Source organism: Cupressus sempervirens, chromosome 4 (genome assembly GCF_028749045.1).
Source record: "Cupressus sempervirens isolate cs-2001-9-10 chromosome 4, ASM2874904v1, whole genome shotgun sequence".
Lineage (NCBI taxonomy): Eukaryota > Viridiplantae > Streptophyta > Pinopsida > Cupressales > Cupressaceae > Cupressus > Cupressus sempervirens.
This window is the reverse complement of record NC_143121.1, coordinates 341,304,366-341,329,094: the sequence shown is the minus strand read 5'-3', so window position 1 is coordinate 341,329,094 and position 24,729 is coordinate 341,304,366. Positions and strand designations below refer to the sequence as shown.

Below are 24,729 nucleotides of genomic sequence, written 5' to 3'. Positions count from 1 at the left end.
ATAGCCAGGTACATAGGCATTTAAAAGTGTTTATAAGGCTCAATTCTCTCAATAGTACTCAAAATTGGGAAAGCAATTTTGAGTCCCAACAGTGGCTCTATTTGGGGATGCATGCCCCTTACAGGCATGGTAAGGATTCAGATCTCTGGCAGAAGTAGACCACACACCTGACAACAAAAAATTCTCTCGAACAAATAATGACCCCGAGCCACCGAAAAGTTTTCAAAACTCCTTACCCCTGTCATACACTTGATTCTCATCACCATCTCTATGAGGTAAGCTGGAATTATCTCTCTCAATTTTACCAATCAGATTAGCATCTTGAATCATATCACTTGGCAAAATGAAATATCTTTCTTCATTCTCATAGTGCATATAAAAATCAAGGACTATTCCATCATCATGCTCACTGTGAGAAAAAAAACATGAGCATGATCATGACTACACAAACTAAACTAAGAATCATAATCCAATGATGATTCATGCATGCTGATTGAAAACACAAAAACTTCATAATCTACATCATTCACCAAGTGGCAAACACCAAAAACTTGCAACTCACCTTGTGTCTCTGGCTACAAAGACTATTTGAAATCTAATTGTTGCCTACTTGTAGTCGTATCATTCACTAAATTAGATTCATCTTTCACTGAAAACTCTTCACATTCTTCAAACAACTAATTAGTTACCAAGCATGAAAACTCATTCTAAAAGTGTTAATCTAAACTATGTTGATCACAATTATTTTCTTCATCTAATGGAATTGTGGAATAAACCTTGAACTACGTTTACAAGACCTATCAGCATATAAAGAAATTCTATAATCAGAGTGAAAACCTTCACTATCTTCCTCTTCATCACATGAAACATCAAAACAATGTTCAGCAAGATTGACATAAAAGGAATCTGAAACAATATTAAACTTCCCTTCACTAACATTTTTCGCATCCAACAAATCGTCATGTAAAAAGACATTTGAGGTGCTGTCATCTACGGCTCCAATATCTAATAAGGATTGTTTGGATTCTACATCTCTTTCTACATCAAACTTTGGGGAATTGATCTGACTGAATGAAGAAATATCATGACGGAAAATATGAAGATCCTTAGAAATACTTATGTGCTTTTCAAACTCACGAGCCAACAATTATGAGATTTCATTGGAGCTCAAGAAGATTGCCTCACAAATCTTCTCCCAGCTGTGGTTATCATCTGGATAACATGAAGAACTTACAACAGTAGGATCCTTAGTGTAACAATATGGAAAATCAACATTATTACAACATTCTTTCTTATTATGGCAATCACTAGATCTACTATTGTTACAACTTTCTTCAACTTCATATGTATTTTAACAAAATTTATCTTCTCTTTTATATCCGTCCTTTTCATTCTGATTGTTATTACCTGATTCACTTGCATTTGAACCCACCTCTTCACATTCGAAAGACAAATCATCTTTATATACGGATTCATTATATTCATTGCTACCTTGGCTTTCAGCACACTCATTATTTAGAAGATATGTCATGAAATCTATAATCACCGCTTTCCATTTCCTTAATGAATCTTTCAATTTGCAAAATTATTTGTTACCTTATAGGTGCTGACCAATTGATTGAATCGGGTACTAGAACATCAATGAAAATACTAGGCAGGGAAGATTCCTCAGGTGTACAATGAAAAGGCATCTTACTAATTACTAATTTAAGCTTTAAATAACATTGTTCGGCACTTAAACCTTGAGTACTTCCTACCTCAATTCTTATAAGATTGAAAATCCTTTTGTAGACTAGTCTATTCAACATAGCAATGTTATTATTCACAGTTTTTAAACTCTCAAAATTTGGCAAACTAATCTCAGATCTGAGATTTGACTCCATTATAGAAAAAATTTATATCTCTTCTTTCTAGTGCTGAAAATCACTGAATAGAGGCACTATTTCTAACATTTGACTTCCATGAAAAGAAAGCATGAAAACCAAAATACCTCAAGTACTGATGCTGAGCTTTGATCTGCTAATTTGGCATAGGTGCAAGACTTAAATTCTTTACACCACTGATCAAACTTTGTAGAGCTGCTACCTCTTTTTAAGAGGAATAAAATAACCACTAATGTGATCTACTTTTACACTTCAATTCCTTATAACAGCAGATTTCAAACAACACTTAAAAACTTATCAAGAATTTAAAATTCTTTTTCAAGAAACTACCAAAAGCTTTAGATCTACCCATACAACTGAAATTCCTTCAAAATTTTGCATTGAAATCAACTAGGAACAAATTGGTATGGAGATTTGAGAGTTGCCACTCACACTTTGTGAGAAATAAAACATAATTTGTCACTTGAAAAATCTGAACCAAACCTTCAATGTAGGAGAAACTTGTAGATCATTACCATCTTGAAAATTATTTACACTTTATAAATGAATTCTTGACTCTAAACTTTCTCAACAATACTTGCAAAGACTGAACTGATTGAAGATAGACCTATAACAATCATAGAACACAATTTACATCCAGTTTCACAACACACTATTGTCCATGAATAAAGCTTGACTGGGCAACATAAAACATCAATGGAGAAATGGTAAACACCTCACACAATCTTTTTGATGTAGCATATCCATCCTATTGTATTGAATCTTCTTCAAATTCTCAAGGTTTGTCTATCATACAGATTCAATACAAGTCCCCAGCAGAGTCACCATCTTGTTGGTGATTCAGATGGGCCAAACCCAATTGAGAGTAGGACTGAAATTTTCAATGAACACCAGAGACTCTTGTCATTTCAACAAAATGGATTGCCACCTTATCTCCCCAACAGAGTTTCCATTTTCTTGGCTCCCAATTTAATAGAATTTGAACAACCAAGTATGCAAGGAAAGAATGCATCTATGGGCAGCTCTCTCCAATAATGGACACAATTTACCAAGAACTTAGGCCAACTATAAGGCTACACTCCTTCTTCACTTCAGGTTCTACAAAACCTAGGTGGGTGACACTATAGATTCTTTATATGGTACCAGTTATTAAAGCATACACTAAATCTAGTATAAGTAGATTTTAACCTTATTTCTCCTAATGACTAATAAAATGACATAGATCTACACTAGCTAAATGCAAAGCTATGAATCTCATGAGCTAAGTGTGGGAATTCTATTATAGCTCTTCAACATGAAAGGGAAAAGCGTTCGATTAATGATGTTGATTCAACACAACCTCAAAAATGCATAGTATAACCAATGATCCTATAATTGATCAGTGCCTAATCCATTGGGCAATTCCATGAATTCAAAACACACATCTCTAACATCAAGATATATTTCATATACCTAGACATCAGATCTATCTAATCACCTTGTGATTTAGACATCAGTGTTCATTCAGATCTCATTCTCACAAAATATCCCTCTCAAGTAACCAGTAACCTTGTTAAACATATAAAGCATTTACTTGGCCCTTTGGTCCAACAACAAAATACATCAAACATACAACCTAAAGGGGATGCAAATGGATCTTAGATCTTTGTTCCAAGACCACATAAGAATTACAAATTGCTGAGATAGGAAACAAGAACCAAAATGAAACTAGTGAAGTTATTGCTCATATGTATTCATTTCCTTGAAACTATACATGCAGAGGCATAATATTGAAACATGAAAACACCTAACATATCAGAACTTTTTGTATTATCTTCACTACTGCTATTCAAATCAGAGAATTATGCTAAAGAATATGGTGTCACAGTCATGGGAATGCATCAAGAACTGGATCCAAAACCTTGGTATCATAGTAATGTGCCAATTTTCTCCCAAGAACTGAAACCTACTAGTTTCTTAATGAAAAAATTGGAACCCTTACAATAAGAAAGAAAGTGAATGATATAGGAAAAACGGAATTCCCAGATTTGCTCTACATCTGACATCTGTCCACTAAGAATTCCTTCCCAAGAAGTAGAAAAAGCCTCTCTCTACCTTCTCTCTATAACTAAAAATAAAATCCCATCATTTAGGCTCTCAAAGGCATCAAAATATCTCAAAAATTTGATGATGAAAATGTAACTAATTTTGGTGTAAAATTAAACTCGATAAAAGTAACAAATTAGTTGAAAATGGCTTGTAGAATGCAAGAAAATTGATTTGGCTTGATTTTCTTCACATTCAGATTCTAAAAAGTCTTCAAAACTTTCCTGTAACTGATACTGATGCTTAATGATGAAATTTGATTGTTCCGTTGTGAATACCCTAGATTTCACAAACTGGCCTATAACATCAAATAGTGAACACCTATGCAAAAACTGACCTAAAAAATGGAAAATTTGAATTTTCCTAGTTCCAACAGTATATTGGAGTGCACATTTTGGTTAAAAATTGAGCCTATGGCAGCCGTTTGAAAACCCTCCTTTTGTTCATAGTCTCTAGATTCATTTGAAAATTTGAAAAATTTACCTTTCATTAAAGTTTCAGACTATATGATAAACTTCAATCTTTATTTTAGAATGATCTGCATATGATTCAAGAAAATAAAATAAAATAAAAATTTTATTTTGAAACTCTTAAATTTCCCTCACAATTCCATTCGGGTCAAAAATGGTTTGACCATGCTTGACATGTGTCATCTTTTGATTGACTTGGACTTGAGCAGTGCCACGTGTCACATTCTAAGTGGACATCCTCATCAATGCCATGTGTCATCTTCTCACTACTTCACCATGTTATCTTCCTTGCATCTTTCTTATAGCGAGTTAACGAGAACCCTCGGATCTACCATGTGGCATGATCTGGTGCACCTCTAGACCTGCTCGCCACATCACCTTACCTCAAAATTTGTGCCACATGGCACCTTGTGATTTTTCAAGAACTCCACATCACCTCCACATCATCTCTGCCATGTTAACATTGCTATCTTTCCATGTCAAGTCTTGTGCATCTTTCGCTTGGCGACATAGCGAGGGTGGCTCGATTTGCCAAGTGTTGGAATCTCATTCATTGTTGCTCCTACAAGCAGGACCCACACTAACTTATTATCCCCTCATTAGATTTTGGGGTTTTTTGATGACCTCACTTCTTTGCTAACTGGAGCTCCAAGATTTTTTTGGCTAGAGAGGTAGCAACTAGCCGAATTTCTATACCTTTTCCAATTGCTTAGATTTGCTGATGTCACCAGCTTTTGAATTGCATGCCTATTCAAAATTATGCTCTATTCAAATTTGGTTGATGTCATCCTCCTTTGGGTTGGATTGGGGGGTCCCACACATGTTCCATGGCTTCCAAAAGCCCGCCCTCTTATAGATATTAGACTAATCAAGTGTTTTAGTATTTAAAGAGCTAACAAAAACACCGTTCACTCAATGTGGGACTATTGGCAGCTTGTTTTCTTTTCAAATGCTTGCATGAGGAGCCTTTAATTGCACAAGCATCTCTATTCCTTATAGAATGTGAATTCTGATAACTCACAACTTTTTCTCCTTTCACATGCCGTGGGTTCCTTCTCATTGATCTGTGTGGAGAGCTCTCTTATATGGTCAGTAAAAGAAAATGGTATCTCCTCCTTTCTTGGCATAGACTTCTTTCATGTTCATGAGCTTTCTTGCATATATCTATAGCTTGTTCTTTCAACACTGCCTTTGTTTCATGTGTGAGCCACTATCTCCATTGTGAGGCTCCTCCCCTGCGGCTTCAAGCAAAATTGTGCATTGTTCCATCAAAACGTGAAGCTTCTCTCTTTCATATGGCATAGGGTTCTTTTTAATGCATGAGTTTCCACTTTTTTTTGACTTGTGGCTATTCTAACAGATGATCTCCTTTTTATTTCTAGGTTTCTCCATATGTCTTGTGTGAGCTCTATTTTTATGCTCTACTGATGTTCATCGCATGGAGTGTTATTTTATCTTATTGTGAAAACTTTACAATATAGAATTTTTCCTTTTAAAATGCTATGAGGTCTTTGATTGCATTCTTTGATTGATCTTTCCTATTGATGCATAGTGAATTTGTCTTCTCAAGGCGTGATCTTCCTTTGAAAACACTGGCTCTTACTAATTTTTTTTAAAAAAAAACTTGAGGTTGCTCCTCCCTTCACCGAGCTCCCTTGCCTCTGCCTTTTTATATGGTGAAAGGCTCCTCTTATTGACTGGTGCTTGTATATAGTGTGGTGCTCCTTTTTAATCTGTGTGGACTCTTTTTAAATCCCCTGCAGTGGATATCTATGACCTCTTATTTGATGCAGCTCAACTATTTCCTTTTCTTGCATGAGACTGAAAGGCGTTAATTCTCCTAGTCTCTAGTCTAGATGAGTAGTTTTGTTTAGGTGCAAAAATCCCCTCAAATGCATAGAGTTCCATCGCTATTCTACCTTGGACATGAGCTCTTGTTGTTGGTGTGAAAAAACATGGACCTTCGACCTACTTCATGCATTGATCTCCAAGCAAGCTGCGAGCTTTATCTGCAAGGTCCCTGCTTGTTCATCTCTTTTCCTTCCAATCTTGTTTGCTCCATTCTTGACCATGTGGAGTTAAACCTTCTTCTTTGGTTTCCTCCGCATCATAACTACCCCTACCATATTCATGATGAGCATTACAACACTCAGCCCCTTAAAAAAATGTGGTGACCAGGGAAGTGAGTATTTTATCTCCAATATCATTCAGGCCTGTGAGCTACTTTCCCATTGTGGAAATATAGGATTCTTTTTGATGTATAAGTTTATGCTCAATCTCTAAAACTATTTTAAAATGGCTCTAGATTAAGATATAAAATGGCTAAGATATGGAGATGGATGAACTTCTCGATGAGGTCAAAATCATATGCCCCCTATGTTCCTTGGCTATGATGATTAGAAGTAGAACTCAATAGCTTCACTGAAGACTGTAACAAGTGATGAATGTTTGATGATATCAAGAAAGGAACTCTATCTTGAGAAAGACCAAAGGAAGAAAATTTTGAACTATGCCTCAAAATATGAGATTGGTTCCCATTGTCTTGTGTTTATGCCTTGGATTCTGAAGGAGTCTTCATAGAGCCTTTTTGTATTTGTAAACCTTTGTTGCAATCCTTCAAGCTCTGAATCTAATTGGTTTCTTGAAAGAAATTCCTTCATTTTCACAGCATTCATTATTGAGCAATTTACTCTTCATCTTATCAATCAGGTGAAATTAGTCGGGCCCCAAAGTGGGGCCAGATAAAAAAAAAATTTGTTTTCGCACAACTGAATTCTTAGATTGATCCAATGATCATCTCAAAATGATCATAATCAAGTTTGATCATTGGAACAACATTGAAAACTCGTTTTACCATAGATCTGCAAACTGTCAAATATGTGTTAGGAAGCCCTTTGACTAGCTTTAAAAACTGATCCAAACACCCAGTTGGACTCTAAAAATTGGCACATTAAATCTTTTCTTTGCATAATTTCACCATGTCAGATCTCATCTCATGATGAATTCGGGGTCAAAAGATATTCTCTGTTAAAGTTGACCTCTCAAAACTACTTGCAAGAAAACATGTTAGAAAGCAATAAACTGGGTTCAGATTTGGCTTCAAAAATTGGGCAAATTCTCACTTGGGAAGATGAAAATTGGGGCATTAGTTCTCTATCATGAGGAAATTATGGATCTGTAATTTGGGCTCATGAGGAATAATAGGGCGTAAATGGAAATCAGTCAAAGTGGGCTACTTGGATTTGCTGACTGGAAAGAATAACAAGAAATCAATTTTTGCGAATTGAATTGACCTGGAAAAGTGTGCAAATGGATTTGTCATTACTTAAAAATGAACACAATCAGAGTATTTTTAGAGTAAAACACAGTGGTACAATCCATTTGAAGGCACCTATCAGGGATCAAGAGCTATAACATCACTAATAGGGGTTCCAACAAATCTGCAAATGCTGACACCAATAAAAAGATAGAAATTGCATTTGGAATCATGTTTTAAAACTAATCAAATAGATTCATCATAAGCTGAAACTTGAAACATAACAAGTCTCTGATGTTTGCAATGCAACACAAACGGAATTTCAACATTTTGATCAACTAGGTCAAAATTATTAATCGTCAAACAAGGCTTCCTAGAATTATTTGCAAATTGCAAATGCATGGAAACAATAACTAACCAACTTTGAGGGATTCAAAACCTAGTCAAACAAACTCAAAATGACCTAAAATATGAAACATAGGTTCACAGGTATGGATACTAGACACTCCCAAAGTGGTGATTCTTAAAACATTTCTAGCTATGAGCTATTCAGATGCAAACAAAGCTTGCTATCGTTGTTTGACACTAAGGCAGAATTGCAAATTTGACAAATGCTTGGAATAGGACTTCACGAAATAGCTCAAAATGTCAATTTAACTTCGTGAAATGCTTAGGCATGCTGAATGAAAGGTGCTAGAAGCATTAAACACCTTAGTGGGCTCAAATGGATAGCCAGGTACATAGGCATTTAAAAGAATTTATAGGGCTCAATTCTCTCGATGGTACTCAAAATCGGGAAAGTAATTTTGAGTTCCAACAGAGCCTTTGAATGTAGATCCAAGTCAAAATGGTCACCAAGCAAGGAATAAAAGGTAAGAAGCTCTAGAAATTCCTATAATTGGGATTACAATATAAGATATAGCTATCACTATTGTCAAGAATATGGACAAGTACTCAAAAACTACATTAGGACTAACTTCAGTGGAAATTACAAGAGATGGTTCAGCTATTTCAAGATTAGTCACATCAATAAACACTGTCCAACTAGGTCCAAGGCAAGAAGTTGTAAATTTTATAAAGGTAAAGGCAAGGCAGATGTTGAACAAATCAAAAATCAGATGAATAAGACATGGGAGAATAAAGATGGTTGTAGTACATCAAATGAAGAAGGGATCACTTCACCTAATGGGTCAAGTGGTCACACCACATCAAACTAAGAAAATAAGAGCTATGTGGGACTAATACTTAAAGTCATGCATTATATATTAGTTCCAAAAGAAGTAAATACTTAAAGGATTGTATTGCCATGAATAAAGATGCAGGAAGTGGTAGAGAATTCAAGTTAAACCTTCATGTTTTCATGTTGTTACTAAGCATGAAATGTTCTTTGTGTATGCTGAGTGAAATACTAGGTAGTGCCATAATATTAGTTGAGGCCAAGTCTATAATAGCTACTGAGTGCTAGTCATGTTAGTAGATGCCAAGTAAAATAGAAATCGTGTTGATGTCAATTATACATTTGTACAAGCATTAAGAATCATATGTAAAGTTTTAAAGGGTATAAGGTCAATTTTCACTCATTTTTTGTCATTTCAAATTCAAGAAATTACAAGGATAGTAGAATATGTCTCAAAAACCAAGTTTGAAGCATTTATACAAATTCCAATGATGATCCAACACTATTTCATTAAATTTCCAAGGTATTCTTCATAATCTACGTCACTTTGTTTGACATCTCTTGCTCTCGCATCCTAATGATGGATCATGTAGTGTAATTCAAAACATTGATGGTAAAAATCTCCACACAATCTAATCTTGAAACTAATTTACAACACCCTAGCTTATCAAATGGAGTCTAGTTCAAGGAATGTAGAGGGTCATGAAGTTTTGAATGTTCAATTAGTTAGCAATGTAGTAAAGAAACCAAACTTTAGACCAATTCCAGATGTTGCATAGAAACAAGACCCATTAGGTGCACTTTCCATGATTCCCCTAAAAGTCATAATGGTCCAAGATGTTGGAAAATGCTATAACTCAAATATAGGTGGAATAGCAGACATGGAAATAAGGAAAGAATATGACAAATTGTGTGAAAATGGCATTCTAAAAGAAGAATTTAAGATTGTTGAAAGGAAGGGTTTGACCTGTGCTCTAGATTTCCCTATGGTGTTCAAAATAGAATGGATCAAGATAGTGCTAAGAATAATACATGATGGATGCTTATGGCTAGAAGATGGTCCCATTAAAATTTTAAAGAGAATAGCTCATAGGATAACTAGTTTTCCAACCCTAGATTGGTCGAAGACTTTGCAAAGTGACATAAAGGAAGTTATTGAGAAAAGAACCTGAGGAAAATGGAATAAAAGTAGAATGACTATTTTATACTATCATAGACCCACTACTTAAGTTTTCTATAAGGGTAATTTTGCACAAGTATTATCAATCAACAAAATTGAACAACATACCATATATTGTAATAGATGTGGGCTAGTAAACTGTAAAGAGGGATCATACCTATGATCTAGTCAAACTACAATTGCAACAGATAAATGAGAACCTAGGTGCCATTAGAAAAACCAAAAGTGCATAGTGTAAGTTTTGAGAAATCCTAATTTTCATATTTTTCTATGTTCAAAACACATTTCCATCCTCTAGCAAGGTGAGTTGGAAAACAAAAAAATCAATTGCAATTCAAGTCAATGAGTATATTGAGCAAATGGGAGAAAGCTTTGAGACTGTCATGACTAGCTATTTTGAAGACTTCAACAAGTCTATGAAATAGAGGATGACAGTACCAATTTCTTTGGTTGAGTAGTATATCAGTGACATATTCTTTCTTGTTGATATTAAATATACATATGTACAAGCTATCGTACCTAGTGTAAGATGTCTAAGACCCTTAGGCTATGAGATTAATGTTGATGAAGCCTCAACTACCATCACTACACTTCTTGCTATAGAAGTTGATAAATAAGCCAGAATATTGGGTAATTATGATGTCATGAAATTCAAAGTTGAGATGGAGTTGAAGATAGTCTCCACATTACAAAACAAAGACAAATTGGTGAAGAAAATAAACGCCCAATTTGGTGAAGGTACAAGTGAAGAAGGAGAGGATGAAGAGAAAGAACAAGAACCATCTCAAGAACATCTCAAATTAACTCAAGGATTGGGGGAAGATGAGGATGAAGAAGAGGAAGAAGGTGCCAAGGAAGTAGAGGAAGCACCAATACAAGAAACACCTAATAAGAGAAAGACCAAGACACAACCTATGACAAAGACAAAGGCAAAGAACATTGCTAAGCCAAGCCTAGCAAAGCCAACAACAACAACAACCAAGGAAAGCACATAGGCCACCACACAAAAGGCCAATGAAAAGCCCAAAGAAAAGGCCAAGGCTATAGAACAAGAAGGGCCAAAGTAGAAGAAGAAAAGAAGAAAATAGATCGGACAATCAGGAATAGATGACGAGAGGATAGAATCAAAGCATATGAGCCAATTTAGAGTGGTAAGTTATACACTAAAATCTACTATTGAGAATCTCTATGAAAATGTTAGAAACAATGTAGATTTATCTAGTTTGAAAGTATTGATTTTGAAAAACTTGGTAGAGAAGAGAAGAATTTGACTGAAGAATCAATTTATGAAATGATGTTTAAGTTCAAGAACACCCCACTTGAATTACATAACACTATGTTAGAAGAATTATATATTATTTTTGAAAATAAGTAGCATTATTGTTTAAATCTAGAGAAACAAATTAGAGAATCCACATTAGCGCAGGTAATTCCAAAATATTCAAAAGGGTAGATTATCAAGGCCAACAAGAAATGTGGTGGAAGGTTCACACCAAAATATAGCGCATTCAACATTCTTTAGAAAAATATTGAAGATGTTGTGAAGAAATCCACACAAATGTGGAAATTGATTCATGGATTGACAAGTATCAAAGAAAGAGAAGAAGATCCCTTTGAGGAAGGAAATAATGGTGATGATAACAATGATAAGTAGGATAATAAAGAGGAAGATAAAGAAAAGGATAATACTAAGGAGGAGACACAAAAGAAAGATGAAGACATGGCAATGGTTGAAGACCCACAAAAAGAACATAGTGTGTAAGACATACAAATGCCAACTATGAGCCCTCATCATGACACTAGTATACCTAAAAAAATCATAATTGTTAAGGATGTTACTGATAGCTCAGCTCAAAACATCATTCCTTTAACTGCAAAAGATCTGAAAAAGATTCTTGACCAATCTACACTACAAGAAAGATTGTGTGAAAATCCAGTATTGGTTAGTGTAGAAGTACTTCAGAAAGAAATAGCTGGCATCACAAGGGATAAGGTGAAAACATGAGAACCACCTTTTGCCATCCCTTCAGCTACTAGTGTTTGACCCTTAATTCAAACAACTGAAGATACATCTATCAGGTTGACACAAGTGTGAAAGAAGAGATAGTTGAGCAGGGGCAGACTAATAAAGAAGAGGAAAAGGAAACAAAAACAATAGAGCAAATAGGATAGGTAGACACATATGTACCAATAGCACAACCACAAGGTACAACTCAAGTCATTATGATTGATGGGAGTAGATATGAAGAGAGCAAGGATACACCAAAGGAGAAGGAGCAAGAAGCTATTCAAGCATTGGTAACATTACCAACATCAAGAATTCCTACAAATATCCTTTAGAAGCTAAGCATAGAGGTTGTACCACTGCAGATTTCAGCACTAGGCTCATGCTCTACAAAATTTGACAAGGTAACTCACTATAGTGATGTAATTTTAGATGAAGAAACAATGAAACATCAGTTTGATTATGCAACAATGATATTGGAACAAATAAATATGTTGCAATAGGCTTTGGAAAAGAAGAAACATTGAGAAATACTTAGAAAGTAATTTAGGCAAAGGCAAGCATTACAAGACATCAAGGAAATCTTCTTAGATGCATTCATCTTGCCTACACCTAAAGAAGAAAAGCCTCTATTGGAATAGTTGTCAAAAATTGTTGATAAGGTCAATAATGAAGATATTGTCACAAGTACAAAACATTGTGAGTGGTCAGAGAAGAAACTATAGAATAAAGTAAATGAGAAAATATCTGGAGAGATTGTACTCACTCAAGTTGCACTAACTAGAAAGGTTGAAGATGTGAAGAAAGTATTGGAGAATATTTTTTCATTATAAACTAAACTATGTAACCTAACACATTTCAGTTAGGAAACAAGACAAAGAATTCTAAGTCTAGAGAGAAATCTCAATGTATTTGGTATGCAACTACCTCAAAACCTAGCTCAGAGTGACAAGCATTTTCACACATTGCTTCAATCACAAAGTCAACTAGCTGTGTTAATAGTAGAAGAGGATAATATTAGAGCCAAGTTGACACAAATTCAAGCCTATCTCACCCCACATATGGAAATACTCCATAAAGAAATAAGATATGTACAAAATTTGATAAATAAAGATCCTCATCTTTCTACATCAGATGGACTAGCTCACCTAGCAGTCGAGCTAACAATCCAACTCAAGTCACTAAATGTTGCATGTGAAAATTGGGATGTAGCTTTGAAGATAATTATGAAGGTCCACAAATCCTTTTTCGAAAAATGCACTCTATGTGTATAGACCCTTTGACATAAGTGTCAGAAATGGGGAGAGAAGGAAAAGAGTAAGGTGGAGAAAAACCAAAGGGGGATAGTACAAGAGAAAGAAAAGGAAATAGGAAAACAAGCATATAAAGAAAGAAGAGAGAAATGAAATGAGGAGCAAACATAATAAAACAAAGGAGAAAGAAATATCATAATAGAACAAAAATAGAGCATATCAGATGATGAAGCATCCATTGCAAATACATTGAAGGTAAAGAGTATTAGTTAGCAAAGACAAACCCTCTAAATAGAATTTTGATATAGATTGGGCACATTAACTCGAGGGGAGTTATAAATTTTGAGGTATTTAGGTTATTACAAAATTTTGAACTTTTGAAGTTTTGTATATAAGCTAAGTTGTGAATATATTATACTCGAGAAGATTATGTTGATTATGTAAGGTAAGTGTTTTTGACACTCATGTCAAAGGGGGAGATTGTTGATCTCAAATTGGTTTTGAAAAGTGAGTGTCAACACACTTAAGACATTTACTTAGTTTATGCCGAACTAGTAATGCATGCCAAGTATAACATGCAAGGACAAGGTTGTGTTGAGTTGCAATGAGTGCCAAGTCACTCATGTGTTGAATAACCTCAAGTGCTGAGTGAATATTATGTGTTGAGTAGTTCAAATATCGAGTCAATAGTAGATGCCAAGAAGTTGAAGTGATGAGTTAGAAACAAAATTTTAGTATGCACTAGGCATCAGTAGCTTCAAGTGTTGAATGACATAGATTGGACATATTTGTTTTTGATTTCACAAACAACTATGTAAACCATTTTCAAGCCAACATAAGGTCAGATTTGTATTCTTTAAAGATAAGGAAAAATCTATTTGTAGAATCCCTATGTATTTGCATGCAATCAATCATAAAATAGGAAGGATTAAGAGGCAAAAAGAATGGATCTTAGCTGTACATTCATACCTAACCCTAAGCCACCAAAGTCTTTATAAGGAAGACAAAGCCCCAAAAATTAGAAGAGACTTAATGAATAGAAGGTGCAAGAGATAATTTTATAGGGGGTAATAAGGGGTGAATAATCAAGTTTGTTTACAAAACATTTTAAGGTGACTTAGTAGTGAGAGTGAATTGCAGAATTAGTTGGAGGAGAACAAAGAACAGAAGGATACAATAATTGTTATATCAGATTAGAGAGGATCAAGGACACTATATGGATTTGATCTTTATTTAGGCAACCAGAGCCAATCACAAGATCTATGCTAAAACATCCTAACAGTTGATTTATGTTAAATCTCCTAAGTGGAGTAGTCCTAATATGCTGTCATAAATCCTTTAACAAGGTCACACTCCAAGTGGATATTCTGAAGTCCTTTAGCTATCCACACTTTTAACAGGGTGTTGAAATCCTCTAACAAGGTGGGACTTACCAATCTTTGTAAGCCTTTAATAGGGCATGCCTTTCACATGGAAAATCATGTTTCATCATCAAACCATTGTAACCTTAATTGGCTACACTTTATTACTGGAGTAGTAAAGATTTGTGAGTCTTATTCCCACCCCAGGTTTACTTTCTCTTTGGAGGGTTTCTGGGTAATCATATCTAGTTTTAAGTGTGTATGTTTAATTGCTTACATGTTTTAGATACATTTAATTTTCATGTTATTTTTAGTTCATATATTACATGCATCTAATGAATGACGAAGATTTTAATAGCTAAAGTTTGAAATTCTAATTCACCCCCCACCCCACTCTTAGAATTATATGTTTCCCATTTGTAATTCAAACACTCATCACCAGTCTCTTCCACTTCCTTAGATTCATAATATTCATCCTCCATTTCACTATCTTAAAATATTCATGGGTTACCTCTTTTTTGGTCTGATAAGAAGTTTCCTCATTTTGGGCTTTAAAGGGGAGATATTAATGAATACAAAAATCAATTATAATTAGGGGCAAACAATTGATCAAAAATCCCAAGCTATGTTCCTTTTAATCTATGAAGAAATAGTCTATGTTGCTATGAAAGAAGATGAGAAAAGTGCATTTATCTCTCATGTCAAAAAAAATGATAGATGGAAATTGATACATGTTAAAAACACATGATTGGTGATAGAAGTAAATTTGAGAACATTGGACCATACAAGGGTTGCTAAGTTAAATTTGGTAATGATGTAAAATTCCTTGTGAAAGGTAAAGGACCAATACAACTAACTAATAAGATCAAATGTAATCATTTGTATTCAATTGAAGGATGAAAGTAAAATATGTTGAGGATTTTATAGTTGAATAAATTAGATTACAAATCTTAATTCCATCATGGAAAGACCAAGATATTTGATGTTGATGGTGAACTAATTGGAAATGGTGATCAAACAAGGGGTAACTTTTTCTATCTATATTTATTTGGTGGGACATGTTTGTTTACACAAAATGAGGATATTTGGTTATGGTACAAGAGAGTATGTTATGTAAATTTTCAAAATTTTGTTAGCATTAGTGTTAGCCCTATATTTGTCTTACTGATTACTGATGCTGATACCCAAAGCTTTACTAAATTGAAGTTAAAATTGAACCTAGTTCCTTTTTACTTCAACTTCTAGTTCCAGTTGGTATCTTTTATGCCAATGTTGAATCCTTCTTTTTGTTTCCCCATTAGTCCAATGTTTCTAATGCAAGGAAGAAGTTGAAGTTGAACAAAGAAATGTTAACTTCAACTTTGACTTTGTCTCTTTTCATTCTAATGTTTTCACTTGTTTTCTTCTCCTAGGGATCTAGTTAAGCAAAGCATGCATATTTTACTAAAAGAAGACCCTACTTCCTTGCCATGTGTTGAAGACATTAAAGGAAATAAATGTGATAGTTAAGAAGCATGTCTAAAAGTACTAGTTATTTCTTGTAAAGTAAAAGTAATGATTAACGAGCATCACTAAAATGGGTTCACATCATGGTGTGATGGAGCTAATTAATGACAAATGACTGGGAAGTCTTGTCAAATAAAGTCACACACTGATATTAATGATTTTGCACGCTTTGTATCAATCCTTGATTTTTTGAAATCTTATGCTTTAAAGTACTTCATTTTCTTCTTTAATTGTCTATCTTACCATGTTGGAGCATAAAACATGAAGCTGGTAAGAACAAAATTGGATTCCTTGACATAGTAGAAACTAGTGAGTGTACATTTTAACCTCCTTTGTATGTTTTGGTTTATTTTTCCTATTTTTCTTGTTTAAAGATTTCTTTTTAAAGAATTTAAGTTTATGATCCCCTATCAAAGTGGCCACCACTCCTTTTTGACCTAAACTCCCTAAACTTGAGAAGCCTTGCTCATTGAGCTCTTTGACTAGGATACGAGATACTTTCATAGTCAATGTAGACCTAACCCAACTGGTAGAAAGAGTGAAGAATGCAAAATTCAAACCCATATACCATAGACTCACTAGTAGTGGTCTAATATAAGCCACCACTTTCCTAAAAACCATAAGATGCCCAAAATTTATTGTTTAGTATGCGAATCATTATGACCCTCATACTAGATGTATAACAAAGGTCACAGGCAAAATTTTGGTCAAAATTGATAGAATTACAATTAGTTCCTCCCTAAGGATACCTCATAAAGAACCCTATGAGTGACAGACTTTTGAAGAATCTAGATGCTTGTATGGAAAGAAAAAGAAGGATTATGACTCTATTGTGGCACAAACCTAGCTTTTAAGACTAGCACTAGGAGGCTCAAGGTTAACCAAACCACTAACAGTTGAGAATTTTATTAAAGAGATTATTGACATAGGTTTTTTGCTTAGTAGAGTAAAGGGTAATGATCATGATTTTCACTAGGATGACTAGATGTCTTTTTTCATTGATAAATTTTTTGAGGGACAAAAATTCATTGACTAGGAAGATTTGATAGCCAAAGGGTTGTACACAGGTCTTGTAGGTTTGAATAACTTTGATCATTTCTTCATGTCCTTCTTTTTAGTTTACATCCTTGCTATTTCAAAAGATTGGGAAGGTCAACCACATGACCCTTGGATAAAAGACATGACCATATACTAGTATTATTGAAGTCTGCAAGAAAAGGAACCCTACAAAGAGTTTAGGAGAAATAATGATGTTTTTAAGAGAATCTAGTGTTTGAAATCCAAGGTCAAGAGAAGTGTAGGACCTCTCAAGAATCTATGTAAGCTATTAGGATTTGTTGTTTTTATTATATAAAATTCCATAGATTCATCTATATTAGAGTCATGGGTTTCACTAGTGAACCTTTTAAACTACCTCGCTATTGCCTTGATGACATTGTCCTTTCTAAAATCTTTAGGTAGCTCCTTCATGTTGTTGATTTGTCTAAAAGTATTCAAAAGAATCATCCTTCACTATTTCCTATAAAGCTCGACCACTATAGATGTCCCAATATCAAATAGGCTATATTGATATATTTGACAATGCTCAAACTGAGCCTCAGGTCCTACTTTGCTAGAGAGAAAAATGATTATGTAGGCCTTTCTAGGGAAAATCTAAAACATGTTTCCTACCTTAGGCACATTCCTCACCTAAAAGACTATTGGACTGACTACTTTTATGAGCTTTAAGTGATAAAAAATATTATGGTTGAGATTTACCATAAGTCAAATACAAGCATTCGAAGTTCAACTTGACATCAACATGATAAAAGAAAATTATAATGAGGAGGTAGTTGATCCCTTATTTATTGAACACATTAAATGTTTCCCTATACTTGAACTAGACTAGAACAAGAGGGAAGAACATGACTTGTATTCTTGCATGACAGGCATTTTGACAAAAAATTGGTTGGTTGAAAAGATGAATCAAGTGTTAGCCCAAGAAAAGTACAAAAATCACTCCAAAGCTAAAAAAGAGAACCTTTCAAAGAAGCTAACTATTCCCTCTAATGATGCCATTGGTGATTATTTTTTAGGTCAAGAGGAAGCCAAAGTTGAAGCATATGTCACTCCAATTCAAATTTAGGTTCAAGTTCAAGCAATAAGTAATAAAAGAGCTACTCACTTGCATACCAGAAGCAATAAGGCTGCACAAAACAAAGAAAAGAATAGAATCACAATACACTTGGATTCCATAGAAATTGAGGTGGTAATGGAACAAATCATTGCTCCTAATATGTTTTATAGAATAGGAGACCAAAAAAAGATGACAAAAGGACGTAGTGCATCAATGGGTACTTTGGTCCTGATTGGCACCGCTACAACACCTAGAAAGGAACCTACAACCCCAAAATGGTAGTTAACTTCAATAGAAAAGAAATGAAGCATGGTACCACTCTCCACACCAATGGATGTATTTGTAAGAAAATATCTTCAAAGGCCTTCTAAGGTCAAGAAGAAAAAATTTGAGTCTCAAATTGACTTTGATAAGGACATAGTGAGGTGGTTGGTAGAAATTGCTGAACCTCCATAGGATAAACTTCATGAACAAATCACCTCAAGATTTTTAGGTATTAAAGATAAAAATGGGTAAAGGTAGTAGAGCCTTACACATGAAAATATTTGAAGTATCTAAGAAAAATATTGTAGAATGGATGTGGAAGGACACTAAAGACAAGTAGAAAATGGAGGATGCTATGACAAACATGGCCCAATCTATTAATGTCATTCTACATCCTAAACCAAAACCAATCAATAAAATGTCAGCCATAGTTCACTAGTAGAATTTTGGCAAATAAATGACTATGCGACTAAAAATTATAGTCACAAGACTAAAATTTTTAGTCACGTGACTAAAAATGGTCAGATTCTAGTATTGTCTTATAATTTATAAGTATAATTGACTAAATAAATGATTAATTTGATCACCAGGTAAAACCACAAGGTTAGACAAAGATAAGTGACTAAATAAATGATCAATTAAGTAACTAAATAGTTTCTCACTAATAATTAGTTATCCAAATAAGGGCGAGTTTGTAGCCAAGTTGGTGTAAATGCGAATTGTGAAGCATAGTTATTGTTCACCTAATAATAATCTCATGGCTTTTTTTTATGAATTTTTCTCATGTACTCTCTCTTTCCCTTTGAAAAGAAAGCTTATATGTCTCCCTATAATATGTTATTATAATTACATCAAAAATGTTATCTACCAACACTATATAGAGTGGCCAACAAAGACCTTAAACATTTTTTTTGTGGTTTTCATACATCGAACTTCAATAGGTTACAATTATCAATAAGTTTCACATGCGTAGAAATTGACTTCTTACAAAATGACCACCTTTTATTTTTTATAAAAAAAAAGCTAATCCACTTTTAGTATAAATATTAGCTATACTATTCCATGAAAAAGTTTGTAATCTAATTAGAATACATTATTTTAAAGACAAGGCTTGCATTAGAATTAAATTTACCAACTAAAAAGTTATCATTTTATTTTGATTGTATCTTTTATTTGATGAGTTAATTTATTTTTATTATTAAATATGTTCATTTTTCATTACTTTTGATTTCAATTGTGTATACATTTTTAGCATCAAAGTTTTGAATTATGTGATCTATCATCAAGATAGTAGGATAGTCATGGTGGTGAAATATGACTAAGACTCGATGGATAGAAAAATGTAATCTCAACATTTTCAAAGCCAACCACTATGTTAACCATCAAATTTGTTCCTTCCTCAAAACTCTTGCATTTGTGGGCTAGAGTCAGGGCCTTTCAAAATTTTGGTTCCTCCATTTTTTCTTAAAGATTTGAGCTTCTAGGATCAAAATTGGCATTCCCAAAAGATACTTAACACTCTTAGATTAATTCAAGGGAATGGTTGGAATTGTGTGAATCCCAATTTTATTCTATTGGGATTACAAAATCCCTCATAGACCATTGTAGTTAAAAACCCTAAGGGAGATCATAACTCTAAAAAAATTGATTCTTATTAGGTGAAATAGCTCAAATAATAATTTAGGAAACGAAAAAGATAGAATAGAATCTCATGTGCTTGTAGCCTCCTTTGGAATTGAGAATAATGAATCAATTGGTATAAGTATGATAAAAGTATGTGGTGACATTTTTGCTTCTAGTCCATGACCTAAATTACAAGGTTTAAGTTTGAGCTTGAGTTGACAATAATGAAATTTGGATGAAGTTCAATCAGGATGAAAAGTTAGGAAAGAAATCAACATAAAATTTTCCTTACATAAATTTTAATTTTAAAATATAAATAGTGCATTTAATAAAATATCAAACTTGTTTAAATTTTATTTTTAAAAGACGTTAGATTTTAATTTATTATAACTAAATATTAATATTTTGAAAAATATATAAATAATATAAATTTTAAACTTTTTTATGGATATGGAAGATGACATCTAAAATAATGAAGTTTCATATATAACATTAGCTATTGTTAACTTATTCTAATATATTTTCAAATTCTTTTTCATTAAACAATTTGTAGGAATGAATAATTATTATAATTAATTATTTACCATAAATTTTGTTTAAAAAAAAAGATTTTGGTTTTCTCTTCGAGCATCTATATAAAATTATTATAGTTCAATAAATTAATGAATATGTAAGGTATAAAAATAAAATATTGTAAATATGATATTTTATATTAAAATTATAATCATAAAATTATTTGCACATTCAAATAAAATCTTAGCAAAGCATTATAATATTTATATAAATATAATCATTATATAATTTTTCTACTCCCTACAATCTAAATTAAGAAATAATGACACCAATTTTTGTCACTTAGTCTTGAAAATGTCATGTGTTCTTGCCAAAGTCTCCTCATTATTTCATTTCTACTTATGCATAAGTACATTAAAGCTGGAGTAGTACTAAGAAGGGTGACCTCCTACAAAGTCTCAATTATTCACCTCTATGATCATCTCCTAGACCCAATGAGTATTAGGTGTTCCATTCATTCTCATGAGAGACGGGTTAGTGTGAACCACTACATGCAGAACATGGGTCAATGAGTTTGACTCCAAAAGAAACATAGTTCAATCAAGATAGCTATATGACAATTTGACATGTGAAAAATGTCTCTTGCATATCAATTAAAGATCTCAAAGAGCTTTTTAATGGATGGTTTATAAGGCACAAAAATTGGTGAATGTTTTGTACATGGGGTTTCAATCAAAGTGAATTTAGCATAGAGAAATCTTTGTAGTTGAGCATGCTCAAGATAGAGTAATACGAGGATGGGTGACCTCCTAAGATGTTTAGATTCTTCATCTTTGCAAGCATCCCCTAGATGCAATGAGTGTTAAGTGTTTCATTCATTCTCATTAGAGACAAATTCGTGTGAACTAGTACTCATGAAACATGGAATAACGAGTTTGACTCAAAAAACTACACAGTTGAATCCTAATAAAAATATTCTAATTTGACTTGCTCAAAATTTTTGACCAAGTTAAAATTTCTAAATCTATTATGAGCATGTAAAAGAAAATCCTAGCCATAAATAATAATGTATCTTTCTCATATATTTTCCATATATGTTTAAATAAATTTTAATAATGTTAATCATCCAAACTAAAACCAATACAACACTTATAATATAATTAATGCACAACATGTGAATTTTAGACCAAATTTATGTGAATTTTAAGTTTGAGTGAGTTTCTTAAAATGAAATTTCTAATGTTTACTAATTATTTCAATTAACTAAAACAAAGCTTCATAATAATATTTCAATATTTAATCCTAGGACTTAAAACTATTATAATTTAAAATAGGAAACATTTGTATAATATTTAACATGAGACAGTTTCTAAAATATTATACAAAATCCAATTTAAATATTATACAAATTAGAAACCATAAATAATTTGAAAAATACCATTTAGCACGAGATCTTAAGGAAACCTAACATTTTCCATTTTTATCAAATACCAATCCATACCTCGATCGACTAAAAATTTGGAGGTTATATTCTCTTTATCCTATGATTTCAATTGGTGCCCATTTCAATCTTCAATTTAGTGTGAAGAATGTTGATTTTCGTGTTAGTGATAGTTCAATTCTTCCCTATGAATTTGATGGGTTGGATTTAAACTATTTCAAAGATGAATTGATTCGGAAAATGAGAGAGGATTACAAAGGATCAGGGATTTTCTATGTAGTGAACCGTGTAATTTTGGCAGATCTTGTAGATGTGATGTGCCAAATTGAGCAATTAAGTGCAATGCATGTTGAAGTTAAAGAAAGAGTGAGAAACATTTCTTACAGGGCTCCTCCACATTGAAATTGTAAGAATTGACCTCCCCAATTTCCCTCCTCTACATTCAGTTCAAGAAATGACTCAAAAATCTCGCCTCATGGTGGAAACCCTAAATTTAGGTACTAATTTTACTTATGTATTATAGTATTTTCAAAGTTCTAAAAATTTGATTGTCTCTAAAAATAGTTATAATGCTTATTGGCTGTATATTTGCAAACTATTTGTCAAAATGCTTTAGATAAATTTTCTCGCATGGATATGTTTGCCGAATGTGGATTTTTTTTTAAAGATATGTGTAGTTTATAATTGAATTTCTCAACCATTGTCAATACCCTCTTTGTATGAGGTAGAATGGGAATTTGAGAACAACATATGGACATCCATTAAAAAATAAATAGTAGAGAATTTGGCCCAACATTGAGGTTGACAATGATATAGCAGATATAGTTACAAAATATGGATGCACGGAAGACACATCAACTATTTGACATAATGCGACATTTCAGCTAACACGATGAATAAAAAATTTGCATAAGATGATTTGGTGAAAAGGGACTTGGAAGAAAATATAAACGTGCATCAAGGAAAAATGGAGAAGATTCTGTTAAATGTTAAATTTTCTTCGTTTACACACATTTTCTCGTCCATTTCAAATGCCCATATCAAGTGCAATATTGCTCCATGGTATATGATACCAAACCTGCTACACTCTTCAGCTACAAGAAGTTCAATGACACAATTAGAGGAGGACGTACTTTATTTTGATCTCGAGGACTGCAAGCTTTCTACAAATTCCTTGGATGCTGTTGTTTGTGAGCTTATAGATTATTCAATCTTACCAAGCAAGGAGGATTGGGGGAAGCATTAATAAAATGCAATTAAGAGCCCCCTGGGAGATGGAGGGCAGGTGGATAGGGCGTAGAAACACTGGAGGAATTTGAGAGAGCCCAAATTCATATTTGCACCCATGGAGCACCAATTCAAGATACCTCTCAAAATGCTTTGTAGAAAGTATGGAGCTATAGTTTCTTATACTCCTATGCTTCATTCCTTCCTCTTTGCCGAAGACCTAGAATACCGAAGTGTTGAGTCCACTACCTATAAGGAAGATTGCCCTTTGTTTGTGCAATTTTGTGCAAATGACCCTAAAAGGTTGTTGGCTGCTGCTCAGGTTGTTCAAACTTATTATGATTACATTTATATTAATTCTGGGTGTCCACAACATATTGCCAAAGGAGGTAATTATGGAGCTTTCTTGATGGAGAATTTGCCTTTTGTGAAGTCACTGGTTGAAAATCTAGCATCTAATCTATCTGTGCATGTATCTTCTAAGATTCAGATATTTCTATTGCTTGAGGACACCATAGCTTATGCAAAGATGCTCCCTTCTCACTGTCCATGGAAGTACTAGGGATAAAAAATATGGAAGTAACAGAGCATACTGTTCTAGCATTAAAATAGTTAAGAAGACATCTAGCATCTAATCTATCTGTGCTTGTATCTTGTAAGATTCAGATATTTCCATTGCTTGAGGAAACCATAGTTTATGCAAAGATGCTATCTCCTTGCTGTCCATGGAAGAACCAGTGATAAAAAAAGATGGAAGTAATATAGCAGACTGAGCTAGCATTAAAGCAGTTAAGAAGGCACATAGGATTCTTGTATTAGCTAATGGGAATATAAGGCATTTGCAAGATGCTTATGATTGTTTAAGAGAGACTGGAGCTGATGGAAATTTATCAGCTAAGTCCCTCCTTGAAAACCCTGCACTATTTGTAGGGTATCAGTTGGAAACAAAATGGTCTAATAATGTAATTTCCCAAGAAGGAGTGTTGGAGAAGTATGAGAAGCTGAAACATTCTGAGATGAATTTGAAAAAGCATTGGATCGAGGCACTTTTCTCTTGGAGTATTTTGATCTTTGTAAAAGATATCCAGTTGTCTGGCGTATGATTTGAGCCCATGTGCATCGAATGTTAGGTGATTGGTTCAGGATTTGAGCAACACAATTTGTGGCACTGATCTTTTTGGGATGACTTCCTGCCATCATTGAGAACAAGTGTAGGTGTGAGTTGAGTGTGCAGACTCTATATAAATGATGAGAAAGAAATGGATATGTAATAATGCAAGCTTTGATTTTTTCTAAAGTAGTAATATAGCACCGTCTTTTTTATACGATCATGCTCTTCTTTTCTATTTGATGGAAACATTCTTCTTGA

General features: G+C 33.5%; 1 pseudogene; it reads left to right on the top strand.

Annotated features, from left to right (window-relative positions):
* Window positions 1–23,100: 23,100 nt before the first annotated feature.
* LOC149561426 (uncharacterized) lies at window positions 23,101–24,510 on the top strand (annotated as a pseudogene).
* Window positions 24,511–24,729: the final 219 nt, after the last annotated feature.